At 34.4% G+C, this 22,524-nt stretch overlaps 1 protein-coding gene and 1 pseudogene across 1 annotated transcript in view; one reads left to right on the top strand and one right to left on the bottom strand.

Annotated features, from left to right (window-relative positions):
• The window catches only part of GRID2 (glutamate ionotropic receptor delta type subunit 2), a 1,378,765-nt gene that overhangs the window by 864,989 nt on the left and 491,252 nt on the right, over window positions 1-22,524 (bottom strand). The window lies entirely within an intron of this gene.
• LOC132224976 (small nucleolar RNA SNORA51) lies at window positions 20,622-20,738 on the top strand (annotated as a pseudogene).

The raw sequence follows: 22,524 nt of genomic DNA on the forward strand, positions 1-22,524 counted from the left end.
AAAGATGGAAATGTTGGAGTGGGTGGGAAGTAGACCTCCACAGATACTGCTAAATGCTGTTTATGCTGGGCAAATCTCTAAACTTTGAGCAATGAAATAAAGTGGAGAAAAGTCATAGAGTTTTGGATTCAGACAGATGTAGGTGTGAATCCTTGTCCTGGTTATGTGATCACGAGTATCTCATTTACTTTTGTGATGTCCAGATTCTCCACTTAGGTAAAAGTTATGAAAATTAAATACTATAATTCATTTGGAAGTATCTCATAATAGATCTTTAATATATATTTTCTTTCTTTTTGGGAGGAGGAGGAGACTAGGGACTTAAAGAATTCTTAAGATTCTCAGCAAAATTAGACTAGAATACAGAAATTCATTTTAAATTTGAGATACCATGATTCTGTAAATCCCAGAGTCAAGTAAAAAGTAATTTTTATTTACAGATATTTATTAAACAACCACTATATCAAATATTTTTATACATTAACTTTAACAAATAAAACTTAGATACTGGGTATTTTTAATATAATTTTACAGACAGCGGACTTTAGTAATTTGTCACAGGAAGGGGCAAAGGCAAGATTTTAACCCAGATTTTTAGACTCTAAAATCAGATCTTAAGTAAATAAGAAGCCATCCCAATATTAAGTTGTGCACTGGTAACTACAATGCCCTCAAAATTCTAGAGGACACTTTATCTATAGATGAATGTTGGCATGACTTTTACATACTAATTTGGTCTGTAAATCATATTACACCACACAGCCTCTTCTCACATCACTGCTATTTTGTCAGCTTTATGGTACAAAAAATGTAGCCATATTGATTATAAAATATGAAGATAAAATATTATAAACAACTAGAAAAATTACTTGTTGCTCTTGTTATAAATTATTGATTTTATTTTCTAAGTATAAAGTGCATTGTTTATGAAGGATGAATTGCTTCTCTTAAAACTAAAATCTTAGTGTTACATAAAAGGGACAAAAAAGGGAAAAATGAACATGTAAAGAAAGGAGATAAGGAAGATGAATGCCAAAAAAATGTTTATCAATCTTCATTCAAATCAAATGTTTTTGAGACAAGAAATATGAATAAACAATTTTATTAATTCAATAATAATATTAATAAGTACTACAACATTTTGAAAAAAGCTGTTCTTTAAACCTAATACTCCTGTAGTTAGTTCCTTTAAAGATTAAAGGTTTGTACAGAGTAAGGCTTTTATAAGTGTTTTTAATGAGTTTTAAATAAGAAAGATATATTGATCACATTCATGCCATTTTCAAAATTAAGACTAAACAAAACAAATAGGTTCAACACAATGCCGATGTAGAAGGTAGAATTTGGGGTTTTATTAGTGCCTGGGGGTGGATTTCTTAGGTTCATTGCCATCACTAGCTGGTGAAATTGAAACATTGCTATACATTGCCAAAGCTGATTCTCAAGAATTAACTGCCTTGAATACTCTGCATTTTGAATAACCATACAAACCTTACTAGAATTTTGTAAATCACAAAATCATTAAAGAACCTTACCACCTTGAAATGAAAAACATCCCTTGCCTGGAATGTCGTTTTGTTCATTTCAGTGTGAAATCAGAAAAATGATCAGACCTTTATAGTTCAGTGGCTAATTACCTACTAAAGCTAAATATTGCTTTCCACTTCTCTGCCACAAATACTCTTATTTAATTAAGTGACAAAAATCTATCTCAAGTAAATGTTAAACAGGATAATTTACATAAATTCAATAAAGGGGAGAAATTTAGGCATATTAAACTGCCGAACATTGGCCCTGTATATTTTCTGCAAACTTTGTAGACAGTTTTTATTCCCTTTTACTTAACTTTTTCTATATGAGAATCTAAATGTGCACAGGAAACTCAACTAGTATATCTATCAGATTATTTCTGAGTTGACCAAATTCTCTTAAGTAATCACCTCTCAAAAGCAATATTTGACTTTAAAACTTTATAAATCAAATATATGATCACTATAATGACAGATGCACATAATTCAATCATCCTCTTTTTATCCCTTAGATAAGTTTCCATTTTTAATTCCCTGTTGCTGAAATGATTAGCTCAAATAGCTGTAGTTGGTGTGAACTGATGGGCATAGTAAAAGAGATACTGTGCCTACATGGGCTCTGTTGAGAAACAATACTCTGTGGTCTCATGTTTCTGTCGGTCTTGTAAGCAAAGCATTATTGCCCTTTTCTTCTGGACTATCTTTTCTTTCATTTTTAATATATCTTTATTGTCCAAAGTATTACAGGTGTCCTCATTTTCTCCCCCATTGATTCCCTCCACCCCGCTCCCCAGGTCTTCATTGTACTATTGTCTGTTGTCCACTTTTAAAATATGTGTAAATGTGTATAACAAACAATATTGGGAGATAGAAAGAGTGTATCATTCTGGAGCAAAGGGCAGCCATGCTTACCTCTCCAGCACAATAATGTCTCTTACGGGCCAAGGGCAAACATTTTAATGACCATCATAAAAGAATATGTCCTTAAGGTCAGGGTTCCTTTCCTGGAGTGTAAGCCAGTGTGTATAGATATCACCTGGCCCTTTTTGTACCTCCTTGTGGGAACTGGCGCTTAGGAACTAATATAAAAGATGCTGCGAGTCCAAAGAATAAAATTCTTTGTCTCTTTCCCAGGAGTCTCATATCTTCTGCCAGAAGCCATGAAACTGGCAGGCTAAGTTGTAAGCTAGCAAGAAGGATAACACCTCAGACTCTTCACAACTCCTGACAGGCTCCCTAAACAGGGCTAGTACTCTCTGAGTTTCTCATTAGATTTGACGCTTTTCGTGAGCTATAGAAAATGGTTGCTGTGATGTAAGGCATAGGATGATTCCTGACTATGAGCTATAATAAACTCAGATTGTGTTGAATTATCAGCCAAGTTAATAATAGGAGCAAGATGCTTTAAAGACAGTATCTCATTTTATTATTTCAACAGTAGGCATTCTTTTGTTTTGTTTTGTTTTGTTTTGTTTTGTTTTGTGGGGAGGAGGGTGGTCAACAGACAATACACCACCATAGAAATTCATCATGTAAATAACTTTATCATAGATATCTTGTAGGTTGATAATTATCCATTTGCTACTTCATTCAACAGACCAATTGCAGGACTTATACTGGATATCCTTAGTAATGTGATACATAGCAAATGCATAAGCCTTACTTAGAAATCATTAGAAACAACAGAATATGTGAAAGCTCTTACAGAGACAGGTAATTAGCATAATGAACTACTACCCCTCTCTAGTCAGTAATGAGTCACTCTTCATTCTACCTCCTGATTCATAAGACAAATAAGTCACCACCAAAAACAGCAGATTTTATAGGTACAAACATGTTACTTAACAACCAGATAATTACCGAATGCCTACATTTCTAGTCATAAATTAATCTTCTTCAGAATATTCATTAACAAATAAAAAAATAACTATATTTTAGTTATAGTTATTTTGCTTAGTGGGAACATCAATCAGTTCTAATTTACTTGCACCAAAATACCCCAGGAGCGCAATTAATCAAAGTCATTGGAAAGTGTTTTAGAAATGTTACATAATAAAATACAGCCTTTTAACATTGCCATAACATTCTGAAATATTAAATTCTTACTTAGTTACTTTCCTTGTTCTTAATTAAACACACTCTCTGACAACAGTTGATATTGTAACTCTAATTCTGTAGCAAGAAAAATGTTTAGCCTATTTACAGTGACATTATAAGGACACACAAATGATGAGGCTTTTTGATAGTTTATATTATATCTAAAACTACTGTCCTCTTGAACCTGTGATAGTGAAATTAATGAAATAAAAAACAATGTTATAATTCACTGAAGGTATCCATTGAGTGAGTGAAATCTGTCAAAACTGAGTGCAGAAACTTCCAAAACTAAAAGAAGACCAGTTCCTAAAATGTTACTATCTATAATAATAAAAGCATAATATGCTAATTAGACCGGACGACCTTCTGGATGAAGCAAGCCCATGTCCCGGGTGCCAGGGGAAGCCAGTGTCAAGCAGCCAGGGGAAGAAAGGCCCTACCCTTGCATAAATTTCGTACATCGGGCCTCAAGTCAAATATAAGTTTGCTTACATTTTAATTGTATTCACAGGTAGGAGATTCAAATTAATATATGTTGGTTTCTTACTCTATACCTGATTAATTCCATTCCTAGATGCCAGTCATACACAAAAATTCTACATATTATTTGCAAAGATTTTACCCACATAAATGTCATTTTAAAAGTCATTTGCTCCAATTTACATTGCATAACCTATGATAAATATTATAAAGAAGGCAATATTATTACACAACCAGTTTTTACCTTCTATTTGCTTATGGGTTAAGGAAATTACATTATTTTGAAAATGACAGTTGCTTTAAAGACATAGTCAGGTTTCTTTACTTCAGGGCTTTTGAGAAATCTCAGCATTACAGTATATTTCTTTAAAATCTCCTGGTAGGGTGGGAGGAGGGAGAAAGATAGAGATAGAAATAAAGGTAGAGCTGGAGCGAGAGAGAGATGGAGAGGAGACAGAATATGAATCATGTACCTAGATTAAACAATAAATCAAATTGCGCTAAAAGTAACTTTTTTATATTCACCCAAGAATATGTTTATTGATTTGTTTTTAGAGAGAGACAGAGAGAAGGAGAGAGAGAGATGGAGAAAAAAAAGAGAGAGATGCGTTGCCTCCAATGGGGATAAACCCACAACCTAGGTATGTGCCCTGACATGGGAATAGAACTCACAACCTTTTGGTGTACTGGCCGATGCTCCAACCAACAGAGCCACCAATAAATGGGGCTCAAAGTAACTCTTTAATGTTGATGTCGTTTTTTTTGTTGTTGTTTTTTTTTAATGTTTGGATGGCTTATACTAACATCTCCTTAGCAATGTGTAATTTACCAATGTGATAAAGACACTTGTGTTTATTTTGCACACTTAGTATTAATTCTGTACCCTTAGTAAACTAAAGGCATGTGCTAAACATTCAGAAAGACTTCTGCCTAAAGAAAGGACACCTTATGTTTTGGGGAAAGGCTATTCTAAATGATCAGTCTCTGATACAGAATCAATAAAGCATCTCAGAAACAACACAGACGATGGAGTGCTATCTTCTACTAGAAGGTTCCCCAATAATATTATTAAGCAACAACAAAGGTTCTTATTTCAGAGCTGTGATTATACATGCAAAAATGTGTCCTAAAACCCCATGCAAAGTACTCTAAAACAGTGTTAAAAGAAAGGGTAGGGAGGAGGCCAGTTGGAAAATGTCTTAAATTCTTCAGAATCTCTGAAACGCATGGTTTAGAGAGATGGCATACTCTTGCCATATATATTTTCTTTTCCTCCTGACTATAATGCAATGAGTGTAGCTAGGAAAATATAGACTCATGCAACAGCCTTGCATGGACATATTGATTTTCAAATCTAGTGTTCTAAGGTTTGCCCATGGAGAAGTGTAAGATGAATTTTTTTAAAATATTTAAAAAAGTGAAAAAAAAATAAAATATTTAAAAAAGTGATGTACTTTCCATTCAACAAATACATCTTAAATTTTAAAAAATTGTGACAAATTCTTCCATACTCAAGGTAAAATCACCACACTCTCATTTTAGTGTTGCAGTTTAAATAACTTCATGTTAGTGTGATAGTTTCTTAATGCTATTGCAGAAGTGCGCAATAACTGCTAACCAGTAAATATCCAAGTGGTTACCCACAGTTACAGATCACCCCCTATTTTTTACATTGCTAATGTAGTATGTATATAATGGATTCAACTCTCTGTTTATATATTGGGATATTCTTCCTAACAGAATTTTGTCAATTTTTATGGGTTTCATAACAGTTAAAATGCAGAATAGAAATTAGTATTCTAAATTATCTATGAGAAATAATAAATGTTACTGATTTGTTTAATCAAATGCTGTATTAACTAATTTTACTTTGATTTTTACCACTTTATCTTAATTAAAAATATGATGATTTACAACTTAAAAATAGTAACAAAGAAAGAAATATTTTAAAAATTCTGGATGGGCATATAGAATTTTCTGAAAATAAAGTTGATACTGAAAAAGAATATTCCACTATCAAAATAAGCCTGTTATTTCTTAACAAAAATAGACAAAAAACTATAGACATCTCATTTTTTAAAAGGGAAAGGGCAGTCATAAAACATTAAGTCTAATCCACTGACAAAAGTAAAAATAGATAAAATATATCAATTTCACTCAATATATATTAAGATAAACACACTATGATTATATAACACTTCTATTGCATGAATATTAGACTAAGCTATAACAGTACAAAAATTATATGTTCCTTTTTAATAAATATTTTAAATAAAATATTATATATATGCAAAAAAGAACAAAATACATATTGGAAAGTTTATGATATTTTCACAAAATAAGTACACCTGTATAAGCAAAACCTAGGTAATAAAATAACTTTACCATCAACCCAGAGGCTTTTTTGTACCCCCTTTTGGTCACTATGCTCCTCCTAGAGTAACCCCTATTCTGATGATTAAATAGATTAATTTGTCATTTTAAATTTTTTCAAATAAAATCATAAAATAGTCATTGTTTTGTACTGGCTTCTTTCACTTAGTATGTATATGAGATTCATCAATTTTTGTAGCTGTGATTCATTTAATTGTTTGTGGTATTCCATTATAGTAATACTAGAGGCCCGGTGCATGAACATTTGTGCACTGGGGGGGAGGGGGGGTGTCCCTCAGCCTGGCCTGCACACACTCACAGTCTGGGAACCCTCAGGGGATGTCCCACTGATGGCTTAGGCCCGCTCCCCGCAGGAAGTGGGCCTAAGCCACAGTCTTACCTCCCTCTGCAGGAGGCGACTGGGCCCTGCCCCCCCATCACCCCTCCACCACCGCCACCACTGATAGCTGCCACCTCGCCCCCCCCCCCCATTGCCGTCCTCTCCTTCTGCCCGCTGGCATGCTCCTTGGCTGGCCTGGTGGCACCTCCTCACTGGCCCCACCCACCGCCAACTTGTCTGTCCGCTCTTCGGTCGATTTGCATGTTACACTTTTATTATATAGGATGCTATAATAAATGTTATTCTCCAGTTGAGGTACACTTGCATTATTATTAGATTTTTGGCTATTACATAGAGGATTTATAAGAATGTTCTTGTTTTGTTTCTATGAAAATATATATTTGATTTTAAAATAGCCAATCAGAACAGAAGAGTCAATTTTGTATTAAAAGAGCCTAAAAATTAAGTGTCATATTCCCTAGAATTGAAGAGACAAAGACACTTTTTAAGCTTCAAAATTATCATTTGAGGGACTTATTAAGGATGATATTGATGTGTCTTTGCTTTCTCGGCCTTATGTTTCAGTTTGGTTTAAAAATTTTTGTACTGGAAAATGGTAGTGTGGATAAGGTCATACTCAATTTAACAGTTTATTAATCACAAAATAACAATGAACACTAGCTTTAAAAAATCATTGAGAATCAAATGATAATAAATATTTCCAAAGAATAAAGAAGTGACATTTGAAAAATAGAGGAATATGTCTGTTTTCAAAAAGTGCTAAGATAAGAAGGGGAAACTAGATTTTTACATATTCTACACAGCAAAGGAGTAATTATTAACCTATTGTATGCCATAAGCATCTGTAGATGCAAGCAGCGGACCTTCCCCACAGCCTATGCGAGTCCATGAAAAAAAACAAAACGTTTTCCCTAAGTGGCAGCTCTGACCAACTTTAAAATCATTTTTCATGACAATTTTCAGCTGAAAATATTCAAGAAAACCCGAATTATGAGTAATATATTTATTTTTATAACATTCACTGCTAATTGATTTTTTAAATTAAATTCAAAATATTAAATGGGGATGGTTTTCATTTTAGATGGGTGGCAGTTAACTGGTTAAGCATTTCATTCAATAGAAAACTTAGTAAAAATTTCTATAAATAACCTACCTTAAGAATGTTTCACGTCTGGGAAATATATTGTTGACATTTTTAACTCTGTAGGTACATATTATTAAATTTCCATAATTATGCTGCTTAATTCAAAGTGGAAATAAAACTCAATAAATATTTAGATCCTTACAGAATCCATAGATAAATTTGTAAATATTTCCTCATTGTATTTTAAGAAAATCTAATTTAACCCAATATATATATATATATATATATATATATATATATATATATATATATAAATTTTAATACACTTTGATCAAATACTGTTTGCTATGGATGACTAGCAGACTTGCTAATGATAGTCTTTTAAATAATTCTGCACTCATAAGGACACAATGTTAATTTCTAGTAAAATTTGAGATTGTAATGATATTTTTTGAAAGAAGGAATTTCCTTTATCAAAATTTGAGTTAACCTACTTTATTTAGTATTAGCCTATGGGAGATGAATGGCATTTTATCCACACTATTTACCCATTCATTCTGCTTTTTACTTTTTTTTTTTTTAATTCAGGGAAATACCTCTCTCAATCACTGAGTTATTCATTGTTGACTAAACATTTACTATGTGATATGCTGTGGTGAAAACGTGACCCTTGCTTTCAAATGTTACAATTTTGCCAAGAACATATTTGAAATAACCGCAAACTATATGCCCATATAACATTAACCTTAACCAAGGAAAAAGAATATGGTTAGAATGGGTGTAATCCAGATGGATTTATGGAGGAAAACAGTCCCCAGAAGGATGAAAGTAAAATATAAAAGAGAAGGGAGTTTGGATAAAAGCTGCATTTACTATTGTATTTTAGATGTGTGCGCCATGTGGATGAATATATTAATGGGAAATGTGAATTGTTACAAAGAAAAAAAACATGTGATAATAATAATAATAATAATAATAATAATAATAATAAAGTGTCCAAGTGAGATAACAAGCAACAAATATCTATATATTTTTTCAAACTTAATTTTTATAAAACTTTCATTCTGAAGATACAAAACAAATTTTATATATAGTCAAGTAGAATATTATTTTTCCCTGAGTTACAAATGGAGAAATCAATAGAAATTCTAAAACCCTAGTGTAACTTCATATATTTTATTACTACCGATGAATATTCACTATCCATATTTAGTCTTAAGCCACAAAGTCATCCTCTTCAATGAGTCAAAGTTAGAATCTATATTCTATTCATACATGAGGAAGTAAAACAAATATCCCTTACTTCAGAGGAGCTTCTATTCAGCTTTGGAAAATAAGTATTGGTATTACAGGTAGGTAAAACTAGTCTGTGATTCTCCCCAAATTGTTTGTAAATTTTTGTGTGAATGTGTGTATGTGCAGTTTTCTGCGGAAGGATTCATTACTCTTATATTTGAAAGTCTAAGGAATCATAGTTTTATATTTGTAATTCTAAGAGTTTGTATTCAATATCTCTACAATTCATTATCTTTACAATTAAGGAAATAATGTTATCAAATTGAAACACCACTCAACAAAATCATCAATTTTAAAAACCAGAACATTGATTAGAAGATTGATTTCCTCTATTGATAGATTATAACAAGGTCCCTTGGAAATGATGAACTTCCTTTATGTACTTATCAACCCACAGTTCTAGGTGAAAGGAATTTTAGAGACAGGCCAGGCAATTTCTGGGAATAGGGCGGGGAGGTCCATGGGACAGGAATGCCTAAGTGGGGGCTTGAAGAGGCGAAGATGCGTATCTTACTTTTACAAAGGATAGAGAAAAGTCAGGAGATACCAGGAAGAGGGGAACACACTTTCACGGATAATAGAGGAATGTTGGAAGATAAGGGGGAGAGAATGAGAGGGGCACCACTTGAGCTTTGGATTTTGAAACTGATACTATGTAGCAGAGTGACCAATGAGGAAAGCACAAGGTCCTAAATTAAGGAAGGGTCCAATTAGAAAGGGTCATGTTCAGACAAAAAGCTACAACCTTTATAAACCCAGAGATAAATAGACTCAGATGATTTTTTAGATTGATATTTTCCCATTTCAGAGAGAGCGAGAGCAGGCTTTCCCTTTTGAGGACCCCCCCTCAGGGGGGTTCCCCATTGGGGAGCCCTCCCCAGGGAAAGTTTGTATACACTTGCAACAATTTTCTACATTTCTACTAAAGAAATCTTTTAGTCTGAGAGTTTATTCTTCAAACTTGGTGAGGCAAAAACCCACAGGGGGGAGATTCTGCTCACCCCAAAACCTATGTATCATAGGTACTGTCACCGTACCATCTTTGCTACAGAAAACATTTTTGCCACAAACATTTTGGTTGCATAACTGACTAGCCATAGGCAATTTGGTAGTGAAACAAGATAAAATAACTGGTTGACAGCATTTTTTTTTAGTTGATCTGTTTATTTTCATTTCTCCATTGACAAACTAGTGAAGAAAACAGTTCAATAGTGGTGGTCTTACAGTAGTTAACATTTCTTCCAGATGAGATGATTTTGCCCCAAGAGTTTCCTATTGTGATTTTGTTTGTTTATTTAGTTTTGTTTTGAAACATAGTACATGAGGTGCTGAGGATCCTCCTAGAGGGCACAGAGTTGAATCCACATATCTCATAGCAAGTAAACAAGTCTTTTGGTACAATCCACAAAATAAAATTAGTTATTTGCACAATATTGTCATAAATCTACACATATTTAAAATATATTCAAATATATCTTTGCAATAAAGTATTCCATAATTTTGTTATTAACTTTCTGTACTTTTCTATTTAATTTGTTGGAGTGACATTGATTAATAAAATTATATAGGGCTCAAGTGTTCAATTGATAATACCTCATCTGTATATTGCATTGTGTGTTCACCTCCCCAAATCTCCTTCCATCACCATTTATCCCCCCTAGAGCCTCTTTTAGCTCCCTCAACCGCCCTGCCTTCTGGTAATCACCATTATGCTCCCCATATCTACGAGGTTGTGTGTGTGTGTGTGTGTGTGTGTGTGTGTGTTGCTTATCCCTGAATTGTTATTCATTTTTAATGCCCCTCCTTTATTTGTTCTAATTTTTATCTTATTTAAGGCAAAATTGGCTTAAGGCCATTTAGTTAAACAGAGAAAATGTTTTCAGCAAAAATGCTTGGGGCAAAATGCCCATGGCAAAGATTCAATGGCAACAACCTCTCAATCCACTACCTATGTAACTCATATGTATGAGCATTACCAACAGATTACATGGGAAATACATTGAACAATTGTGCTGTAGCTGAGGTTCCAAAATTAATTATCTTAGAGTCTCTCTAGCTTACAAGATCCATTTTTCACTTACAGACTTGAGGGCATATCCATTTAGCTTCTTGACCTTTTTGCTGCTGAACAGATGATCACCATGTACAGTAATACCCTCCTCTTCTAGGAACTTAAATGTTATATATCCTTGTAAAAATGTAAAATAATTTGAATTTCACTGTGATAAAGGAGACTAAAATGGAACATGCTGTGTACACTAAATGAAACTTCTTCAAGAAAGTGTATTACCTTTAGGAATAATATGGTAATATGAATAACAAACATGAGATAAAAACATTGTCTACAATCATTTATGAACATAATTTAATATTCCCATTTCACTGATATAAAATATGGGCCAATAACATGCTGATAAAACTAAGAATCTTTATACCCTAATTATTATGCATTCATAACATAAATTAGACTAATTAGGAGACTATGTGGATAATATTTGGTTATTACTAATATTGTTTGTTATAACCCCTAAGAATTAGTACCACAGGTGATTTATAGTTGCTGTGCATTTTTATATAAATGCACATAAACTAGAAAAAACAACTTTTTAAAAAGGTATTTCTTTGCCAATACTTGTAAAAGCAGGCCTCTATTTATTGCCGAATGTTATTTGATTTAAAGATAGAGTTGCGTATTAAGATAGTAAATTTGAAAGAAAAAATGTAGATGGAACATATTATTTGAACAATATATTTTCCATTTTGATATAGCAGCAGTTATTCTGCAGTCCAGAATTATGTGTAGAAATTGGCTGTGTTAAAAAATAAAGAGATATATTCGATGTTTCCATAGCATTTGCTTTATAGTGGTTATTCCACAACTCAAAGCATACATGGTAAGGGTAAGGATAGTACACCAGCAACTATAGCAATACCTAACTACTTGCAGAAATAACCATTATGTATGGCACACCTTAAATGTTTTTGACACCTATAGTTAACTTATCCTCCAGAAAGGTTGTACCAATTTAAAAATACCTTTTTAATTTCTTAGCAATGAGGATAGGTAAAATGATTTAATGAAAATACCTGTATAAAATTTGTAGCCCTTTGTAAAATATACAATTCTTATTACAAATAGACACTCTATCCAGTTAACACTATTTGGCACATATTATAGGCATTAAAATTATTTATCAAGTGAATGAATAAACGCAATAATAAAAGGAAAATGTAAAATTACACCTAAGAAAAGCACACGACAAATATTAGCCTCAATATTTGGCATATTATAGATTAACTAGAGGCCTGGTGCACAAAAATTTGTGCACTGGGGGGGGGAGTGGTATCTCAACCCGGCCTGTGCCCTCTAGCAGTCTGGGACCTCTCGGGGGATGTCCAGTTGCTGGCTTAGGCCTGCTCCCTGGGTGATCAGGCCTAAGGTGGTAATCAGACATCCCTCTGGCAGCCCGGAAGCCCTCGGGGGATGTCCACTTGCCATCAGGAAGCAGGCCTAAGCTGCATTCGGGCATCCTTAGCGCTGCTGAGGCGGCGGGAGAGGCTCCCGCCACCACTGCTGTGCTGGCAGCCCTCACCCTGAATGTGGCTGAGCAGAGCTCCCTCTGTGGGAGCATACTGACCACCAAGGGGCAGCTCCAGCATTGAGCATCTGCCCCCTTGTGGTCAGTGTGTGTCATAGTGACCAGTCATTCCCAGTGGTTCTGCTATTAGGGTCAATTTTCATATCACTCTTTTATTATATAAAATAGAGGCCTGGTGCACGGGTGGGGGCTGGCTGGTTTGCCCTGAAGGGTGTCCCGGATCAAGGTGGGGGTCCCGCTGGGGTGCCTGGCCAGCCTGGATGAGGGGCTTAGGGCTGTTTTCAGGCTGGCCACACCCCCTTCAGGGTGGAGGTCCTTGCTGAGTGTCTGGCCAGCCTGGGTGAGGGGCTGATGGCTGTTTTCAGGCTGGCGGGTGACTGAAGCTCCCAACCTTTCCTTTTTTTCTTTTTTCCCCCCTGGGATTTATTTATCTTCTATAATTGAAACTATGTAGCCTTGAGCAGAGCCCAAGTTCAGCTGGAAGCCTGGGTTGCCCCTGCCAACCCAGGCTCCCAGACCCTCCTTGAGCAGAGGCCACAGCTGGCTGGAAGCAGGTATCTGGGATTTATTTATCTTCTATATTTGAAATTCTGTAGCCTTGAGTGAAGCCCAGGGCCAGCCAGGGCAAGCGGAAAGCTTGGCTTCCTCCATTGCCGGGGGCAACCTAAGCCTCCTGCTGGCTCCAACTCCATGGCCACCACCATCTTAGTTGGGTTAATTTGCATACTCACTTCTGATTGGCTGGTGGGCATGGCTTGAGCATAGTGGAGGGAGGGTTCATTTGCATGTTTCTCTTTTATTATGTAGGATATACATGAGACAGCATTTGTACTCTATTTGTACCTAATTGACTATCAGAAATAGGCATAAGATAACTTAGTTAAACAAGTATTAAAAACACACACACTCTAAGCATCTGATAGAGTAGACTGTGCCAATTTTTGAAACTTCTCCTATAACACCACCCCTTTCTACTTTGACAAAGCTTTAATGCAGTTTCCTATCTCTCAATCACATCTTTAAAATTAATTTTGGTTGCCTACTGATTATACACAAAAATTGTCTAATTTTTAAAATTTAAATAAAATCATGTAATGCTAATATTCAATTATAACTTCTAGCTCTCTGTGAGCAAATTTGTTAGTTCTCAATCTCTATGAGCATCAGAATCACATGAGGAGTATTACTAATAAATAAATAAAAATTACTGGCACCTCAGCACTGCTTAGCAGACTCTCTGGGGGGTGGAGCTTTTTTGCTCTAGTTATTTATACAGTAATAATGAAAGTCTTTATCTTCAGAAATAAACCACATCAAATAACAATAGCAAATCTGAACAAAATTGATTGATTCTTAATGTCATTTTATGCAACAAGCTCTGTATCCTATGACATGCCACAGATAGATTAGGCCAAACATGGATAACATAATTTTTTCCTCTTAGATCATAAAGGGTATGATCTAAGCATCCTGAAGCAAGATGCCAAATAACAAAGTAGTAAACTGAAAGAGAACTAAGTTGATTCAAAATAAAGGAATAAAGGTTTCATAAAAAATATCTTAAGAGAGAAAAATGAAATAGATTTTATAAAAGAAAGTTTAAACTAAAATGGGACAAAAGATCACTAGAAAAAATTGATTATATTCTAAGTAATAGCAAACACCTATTTATAGAAAACAGTCATTTTACATGTAGAGTCATTTCTAAAATGGGACATATACAGGAATGTTGGGACAACAAATATACACATTTATCCTTTATAAGAAAACGAGAATAATGAAAGTCTGCCTATTTCTTGTACTTGTCTGATTTTTTTGAAAATTTTTAGAGGAAAATGAAATAGATAAAATGATTTGGAGCAGAAAAATGAGGTCTAAATTGGTGGCGGATAACTAAGTTTGGCTCCATTGAGGAAGTGGTATAAAGACAAATTCAATTAATAAAACACTTCCTGTTCTTTCAAAGCAAACAAGAGGAAAAGTATTTCTTAAATCCTTATGGACCAGTCTATGAAACAACTAGCAACAGAACTTGCATATTCTGATTGAATAGAGGTGGTCTGGGGACTGATATTCTGCATTTCTAGCAAGCTTCAAGGTGAAGGCATTCTACTAGTTCAAATCCAATACTTTGAGTTGTAGAGCTGTACAATTAAGGTTAATCTAAGTCAGAAAAAAACATAAATGAAAATGCCAGGGAATTTTTTTTTTCTAGGGGAAGATTTAAAGTCCCATAAATTTATTTTTGGGGAAGTGGAAGGGGTAGATACCCATGCAGTTTAGAAACTAAAAGAGACCAAGAGAGCTTTTCCAAGCTGCAATATTAAGGGAAGATTTAAGTGCAAGTCTGAGAGGCATGGAAGATTGTTTTGAGCTAGGTAGCTGAGACCAAGTTTGGCCTCTGTCTCTGAGCTCAACTCAGACATGGGTAGCAGGCCTAAGTCAGCAGTCTAGACATCCTTAGCGCTGCGGCACAGGTGTGAGAGGCTCTCGCCACTTCTGCTGTGCTCGCTAGCCATGATCCCAGCTTCTGGCTGAGTGCCTGTGGAAGCACAATGACCACCTGGAGGCAGCTCCTGCATTGAGCATCTGCCCCCTGGTGGTCAGTGCACCTCATAGTAACTGGTCGTTCCACTCTTTGGTCTATTTGCATATTAGCCTTTTATTATATAGGATTTTTTGTCCCTTAAGTTTTATTACTTCTTACTGTGTTACACTAATGAATACTGAACATTATTATTATTTTAAATATGTTTTAACTGTTTTTTTTTTAAGGGGAGAAAGAGAGAGAAGCGTTGATGAGAGAGGAATATCAATTGGTTGCCCCTGAATGCTCCCTATTGAGGACTGAACCCACAACCTGGGCAAGTGTTCTGACCAGGAATCGAAAACCATGCATGGGATGACAACACTCAACCAACTGAGCCACACAGGCCAGATCTATTGTTATTATTTTTAATTTTTATCCAAGGATATACGGTATTTATTTGAGAGAGAGAGGGAGAGAGGTAGATGTGAGAATCGTCAATTGGTTACCTCCTGCATGCACCCCAAACTGGGATTGAACCTGCAAATTTTTGGTGTATAGGATGACACTTCAACCAACTGAGCCACTTGGCCAGGACCTGAATATTATTTTGGGGATTTTGTCTAATTATAATTTCTCTTGTATTGTTTTCTCTTTCTCTCCTGTATACTTCCATATCTACTGTACATGATAAGCTATACTACTAGAGTCACCTTTTACTTTATGCTCTGGTTGGTAAATGAATATGTAGTCTTTTGTGGCAAAAAGAAGCACTAATATCTAATCTCACAGTATACTACCCAAAACAAGAATGCTCCATATTAAGTTATTAAATCAAATAACTGTGAGTACAAAACAAATCTCAAGGCAACATTTAAGTTTAATGAAAGAAGGTATGAAAATTCTTTCCATCTTTGGGCAAACACCTACCAGTGGTTCTCAACCTTCCTAATGCTGCGACCCTTTAATACAGTTCCTCATGTTGTGGTAATCCCCAACCATAAAATTATTTTCATTGCTACTTCATAACTGTAATTTTGCTACTGTTATGAATCATAATGTAAATATCTGATATGCAGGATGTATTTTCAGGGGTTGCGACCCACAGGTTGAGAACTGCTGAATTATAAAGTAATGCATTGAAACTTAAAGTGACTATAGAAAATTAATAAAAATAGATATAAAATTTTTGAAAAATGTTAAGGCAGTATAGTAATTTTATATTAAATTTAAATGACTATATATTTATTTGAGTCCATAGAGTAATTCTGGAAACCGAAATTGATGAAACCACACACACTGGATTTTATGAAGAAAAGATATATTTTAAGGAAGGTTTTATAAGGCAGATGATTTTATAGCCTTGAAGGATGGTAGGACATTTGTCGATGAAGGGGAGAATGAGTTCATTTCAGCAGAGGAAATGTGTGTGTGTGTGTCTGTGTGTGTGTGTATTTTTTTTTTCTTAAAAGATGTAGTTAAAAGAATAGGTTGGAATCAGGTCATAAAAGACAATGAATATCAGACAAAGCAGGTTATAACCAATAATAAAGTAAATAGAAATATTCTGTTGTTATTTTATTATTAATTATTCATTTGACATATGTCTGGTATGATCACAGGTATACTGTAAGCCTAATTTGAACATATCAGAGCAGGTAGAGACTAAGAGAGGAAATCCAATTAATAATCATTTTAAGAGTCTGCAGGAAGGACAATAGGGATGTAATTGAAGGCATGGACATTTGAAAGGATGTTAGGGAAATTGTGGATCAAGTATGTTAGGCAAAGGTCCTCCATGAAAGAATGTTAGAGGTGATGAAGCAGGAGAACTTAGTGACAATTCCAGGTTTAAGAGCCCATGTGAGTGCGAGGTGATGGTGTTGTTCATAGAAATAAAAGAAGGCATTAGAGTGAGGTGAATGGTGATGAGGTTGAACAGAAGTAGAAGAAGGATTATCGGATGAGCTGTCATAGACATAGGCACTTTTTTCTTCAGTAGATCTTTCACCACTACCCTGCAATTGTTCACACTTCTGATGTTCTTGATCCATACTCTGAGTACTCTGAGAAGAAGGAGGTGCAGTGTCTCATTCAAGTGTTATTACTAGGCCCTTGATTCTTGCCTGGTACTTAATTGCTTCCCTATAACAATTCAATGAACATTTGTAGAGAATTTAAAGTCAGCCATTTGCTTCAAATAAAAAATAGTGTCAGTTTTTAATTTTTATATTTGATTTTCTGGTTAAGAGAAGCATTTATGGAAAATCTAGACTCAGAATTGACTGATGTTGCCCACAGGTCTACGCACATTTCTTCTCCAACCAAAAATAGATCCCCATGCTTTTTAAGTCTTGCAGTGTAATCATTGAAAATTTGTTCCCATGCATTACTACTGGTTAAAATGTAGGTAAATCATTAAAACGGCCAATAGACACCTTTCCTTAATGTGTGGTTATAGGAGCCTTTGCTGTGATCAAATTTAACAAAGAGAAAGTACGGAGGGAAGGTAAAAAAAAAGTGATTAAAGAAAATCTTGGAATATTGCAGTTAATTTTAACTACTTTATAATTTTATATAAAGTTAAGAACCCCCAAAGTATCTTCCTGAATCTATCCTCTTATTTCAATCTTCCTTTCATTCTTTAAAAATGTTAAGTAATTGCCCCTGCTCTTGGTTTCCGGAAGTCTATTCTCAACAGAGCAATGAGAATGTCCTGATTAAAAATAATTTTGTGTCACTCCTCTGCTCAAAATCTGTTAGAGCTTCCCAGCTACAGGAGAATTAAAGTTGACAATGACCTTTTATCATGCTCTACTACCAGCCGTCACTTTCTGACCTCCCCTCCTCTTACTTTCTTACTGGTTTACTCTTCTCCAACCACTTAAACTTCAGCTGGTCCAGAAAGTCATTGGGCATATTTCCAAATTTAGGTTTTTGGCACCCATCTCCAAAACATTCCTTTCCCAGGTAGCTTCTTGACTAATCCCCTCACCTCCTTAAAGTCTTTGTTCAAATACACCTACCTCATTAAGGCTAACTGTAATCCCCTCTCCCACATGTTCCTGATCTGTCTGACACAGTTCTCTTTATACCAAGCATTTATCATCTTCTAGCAGACTATAAAATTCAGTTATTCATTATGTTTTGCTATTATCACTGTTTTCCATGCTCCTCCACAAAGGTTGTTATTATTCTTGTTTTTTGTTGTTATTGTTTACACATATATTCCCAGCACCTAGCACCATTTCAGACACACTAATATGACCTCAATAAATATTTTGCTGAATAAAAAATTAATAAATTCTCTTTACCAAATATTCCATACATAGCTTACATTTTGCACAATAGCACCTGCAATTTTTTTCCTTGTGTTTGTTTATTTTTGGTCTGAAGATCACAGTAGCCTGTCCCTTTGTAAAAATAAATAAATAAATAAATAAATAAATAAATAAATAAATAAATAAATAAATAAATACAGAAACAAAGAAACATGTAATGAATCTGACAATTCCACTTCTAAATGCATCCTTATGGGTACTTGGAAAACATGGAATCCTAATTGGTAGCTAGAAAGCATGGGGTTTAGCCTAGTTTGCACAGTGAAGTATTCTCAGAAATTCAACCACCCGTGACAATGACTCAGGATGCTGCCTCAGAATATTTCTTGCTGGAAGCTTATATCCTGGTGAATACTTTCTTAGATGATGAACCAGAAAATTAAAACAAAAACTAAATTAAACTGTAAAATTAAGAACAAATAAAATTATGCAACTGAGCAATAAAGAGAAAGAAAAAGAAAAACAAGACATGGGAGGTTTAAAAAAGTGAGAAAATTGTAAAATAAAATTAATTATAATTATAATAGTTTCTACAGATTTTATAGAGAATAAACTACTCTTGTTATTAGAATTAATACATTTGATCATTTGACATAATTAAATTCACAATTTTATTCTTTTCATCACGCTGCCGTGTTAATCATAAATTTAAACAGTCAGCCCTAGCTGGTTTGGCTCAGCGGATAGAGCATTGGCCTTCAAACTGGAGGGTCCCAAGTTCGATTCTAGTCAAGTGCTTGTACCTGGGTTGGAGGCTCAATCCCTGTCCTGGGTCAGGGCAAGTGCGGGAGGCAACCAAGTGATTTGTCTCTCTCACATTGATGTTTCTTTCTCTCTGTCTCTCCCTCTCCCTTCCACCCTCCCTAAAAATCAATGGAAAATTATCCTTGGGTGAGGATTAACAAAAAAAATTTAAACAGTCGTTGTTCTCTGACACTTACTTTAAATTTTGATTTTTGAAGACTCTTTAGTTAGTGCATTTTTATATGTACAACCAAATATAGCTTCTTATACAGATATGATGAAATGATACGTGGTATAAAACCCTGTAACTGGCAAAGTGCTAAATAAACTAAAGCTATCATTACTATTAAAATTTTCCCACATATTTCTTCCCAATGCCTTCATTGTATTAGATTTAGAGTAGAAAAATAATGTCAAAACTGCTTGCAAGTTACCATTCACATCTCCCACTGAAACCTGTTGAGAGTTACACATGAGTATCAAAGGATAGTATTTGGCCCATAGTGTGATCAAGATCTAATTTACTGTATACTGAAAGCATTACATTAGTAATAATAGTTAAAGCTGAATCTCAGAAGGTTGGCAATTTCACTGAAGCATCCAGAATGTTTCTAATCTGAACAACCCAACTTTTAAAAGCCATCTTCTTTTTCTCTTTCCCTCTCCAATCCAATTAAAAGATTTCCCTTGCTGCAGAGCAGTGGAAGTTCACAGAAGCTTTATTCTACATTTAACAGCTCAGAGTTTTAAGCTAATCAAAAATAGACTTTGAAGACATAAGCATATACAGTACTATATGTCTGGTGGTGACATATGAGATCTTCTATCATTAAAACAAAATAAAATTGTATTTCAATGTTTGCTGCTGTTAGAAAACATTGGTTAAACAATGTTTTTGGTTTCAAGTCTTTCACATAGCTGGATCCCATACATGGCAAAAAAAAATAAATAAATAAAATAAAAAAAAGAGTGCAACTTTATTCCTTTGTTTTTCTGGTAATTTAAAATTTTCAGGAATTAAAAGTTTATGTTCCCATTTTGTTGAGTAAGGGGGAAAGAGAATGGATCTGTATCTTTTTATTTATTGCTGAGCTGATTTTTTTTTTTTTCATGATGCCAGGGCACTGACTTATCCTGTGTATACTCAACATATTTAATCAATGGGTAATAACTGAAATATATGACAAATAGGCCTCCTGGTATTTCCCACAGGCTGTTTTTACACTAACTGTACAGAAAGAAGAGGCAGAGTGAACCCACCCCATATATAGGACCCTTTGCCTGGTATGTGTTGTGAATGGGGGTGGGGGCATGGATTAACAAAAGTAAAGAACTTCATCACATAACATAACATGACATGACATGACATAACAAACATAACATAACATATATGAAAAATAAATAAGTGAGCTCAATTATTTTGGGGCTTGATATGTATGATCTACACATTTTATTCTTCTGATCTATTCAGTTTTTAGGTGCAAAGGATACAAAAACCAAGAGAAAATGTAGCTCTGTACTTGTAAAGCTCTTCCTAAACTAGAAAAGTATATATGCTTGCTTAGCCAAAATTCTGGCATCCTAAATCTTCTTAGGTTGTGATTATGACTGCTGCTCTCTATCACTATGTGATCTTAGGAGGATAATTACTTAATTTATTTGTGGCCTTTTCCCCAGTTTCCCATTTCAAGGAAACTGCTATCTGCTTACAAAACATCTAGGGTCTGAGCTAATGAGGTTTGATTTCATTTCCTTTTTTCATTGTGTTCCAGCAACAGCTCTCAGGCTCTCTATACCTAGGAGGTAATGTGTTTCCAGGGTAGTTAAACACTAAGTAACTTTCCCCAAATTAGGGAAGAACTAATTCTCCAAATTCAAATTTGGCAGTGACAGACTTTATGCATGAAAACTATTCTGCAATACAACTAAGAGAAGCCATGGCACCAGGTAATATGACTCATGCTGAAAGAAGCATGGATAGATTCTGAAATAAAATGGGATGATAAAAAGAGGAAGTAGAGTTTAATTTAAAAATGGACTCCCATTCATTCTTAATATTTTTATTATGCAATCTCTTTCCTTTCCCAGAAATACACACTTCAGAAGATTGACAATAGCTTATACATCAAAACATAGGTCTAAAATCTGATTTGTCTTAAGGAGATAGATGTTTTTCATTAATCTTAAGATTAACTTTGAGGAAGTCAGAGAAGCAGGGAGAGATTTTGGAGAGAAAGAGAAGGGAAACTTCTATTGTCTATTCAACACCTTCTGGATAGACAGAAAGTTTCAAACTATATTTTTTAATCCAATAATAATCTCTGAAGTAGGAAACATTATCATAAGCCCCATTAACAGATGGGAAAACAGAAACTTGCAAAGATTAAGAAATTCACCCATCAGATAGCAGGGTGATCATTAAAAACTGGATCTATTTGATCACAAAATTTAATCTAATAAACCACATAATGAATCTACTTTTAGGCAGTTTTTAAAGAAATGAGGAATTATTATGACGAAAATGAATATAAGTTAGCAGTTAGATCCAGCAAAGTGCTTTCTTAATTATATCAGTCCTCCAATAGAAAATACATAATATTTCTCATATTATAAAATACAATGATTTTAAACAATAGAGGCCTTATAATGACCCTTATATAACCATGTTACCAGAATACTTGCACTAATATAAAATTTTTAAATGAGCCAGAGGTGATATTTTCTTCTTTTTCAGACATGCGCTGAGAGGCAATGATTTAGAAATAGAATTATCAACTACAATTCCTTTGTATAGTTTCTATCAGGACCTCATTTGCAGCAAGGAGTTTCTCTTCCATTTATCCATATTACCTTTAGTCCCAAATAGTTAGTGTTGACTACAACTCTGAGAAGAATGTGTGGCTATTTAGTCCTTGAATTCATATTTCCTGGAAATTCTTTTATTTTTTTTAGAAATTATAGCATATTTATTTTCATTTTTATGAATAAATATGGTTTGAACTTTTTCTTTTTGCATTTATGTTGCTTCATATAAGCCTCTCAGTTCAATTTTGCTCATGCAGACATGGCATCCTCTGGTCATCATGGACTTTA

Source organism: Myotis daubentonii, chromosome 1 (assembly GCF_963259705.1).
Source record: "Myotis daubentonii chromosome 1, mMyoDau2.1, whole genome shotgun sequence".
Lineage (NCBI taxonomy): Eukaryota > Metazoa > Chordata > Mammalia > Chiroptera > Vespertilionidae > Myotis > Myotis daubentonii.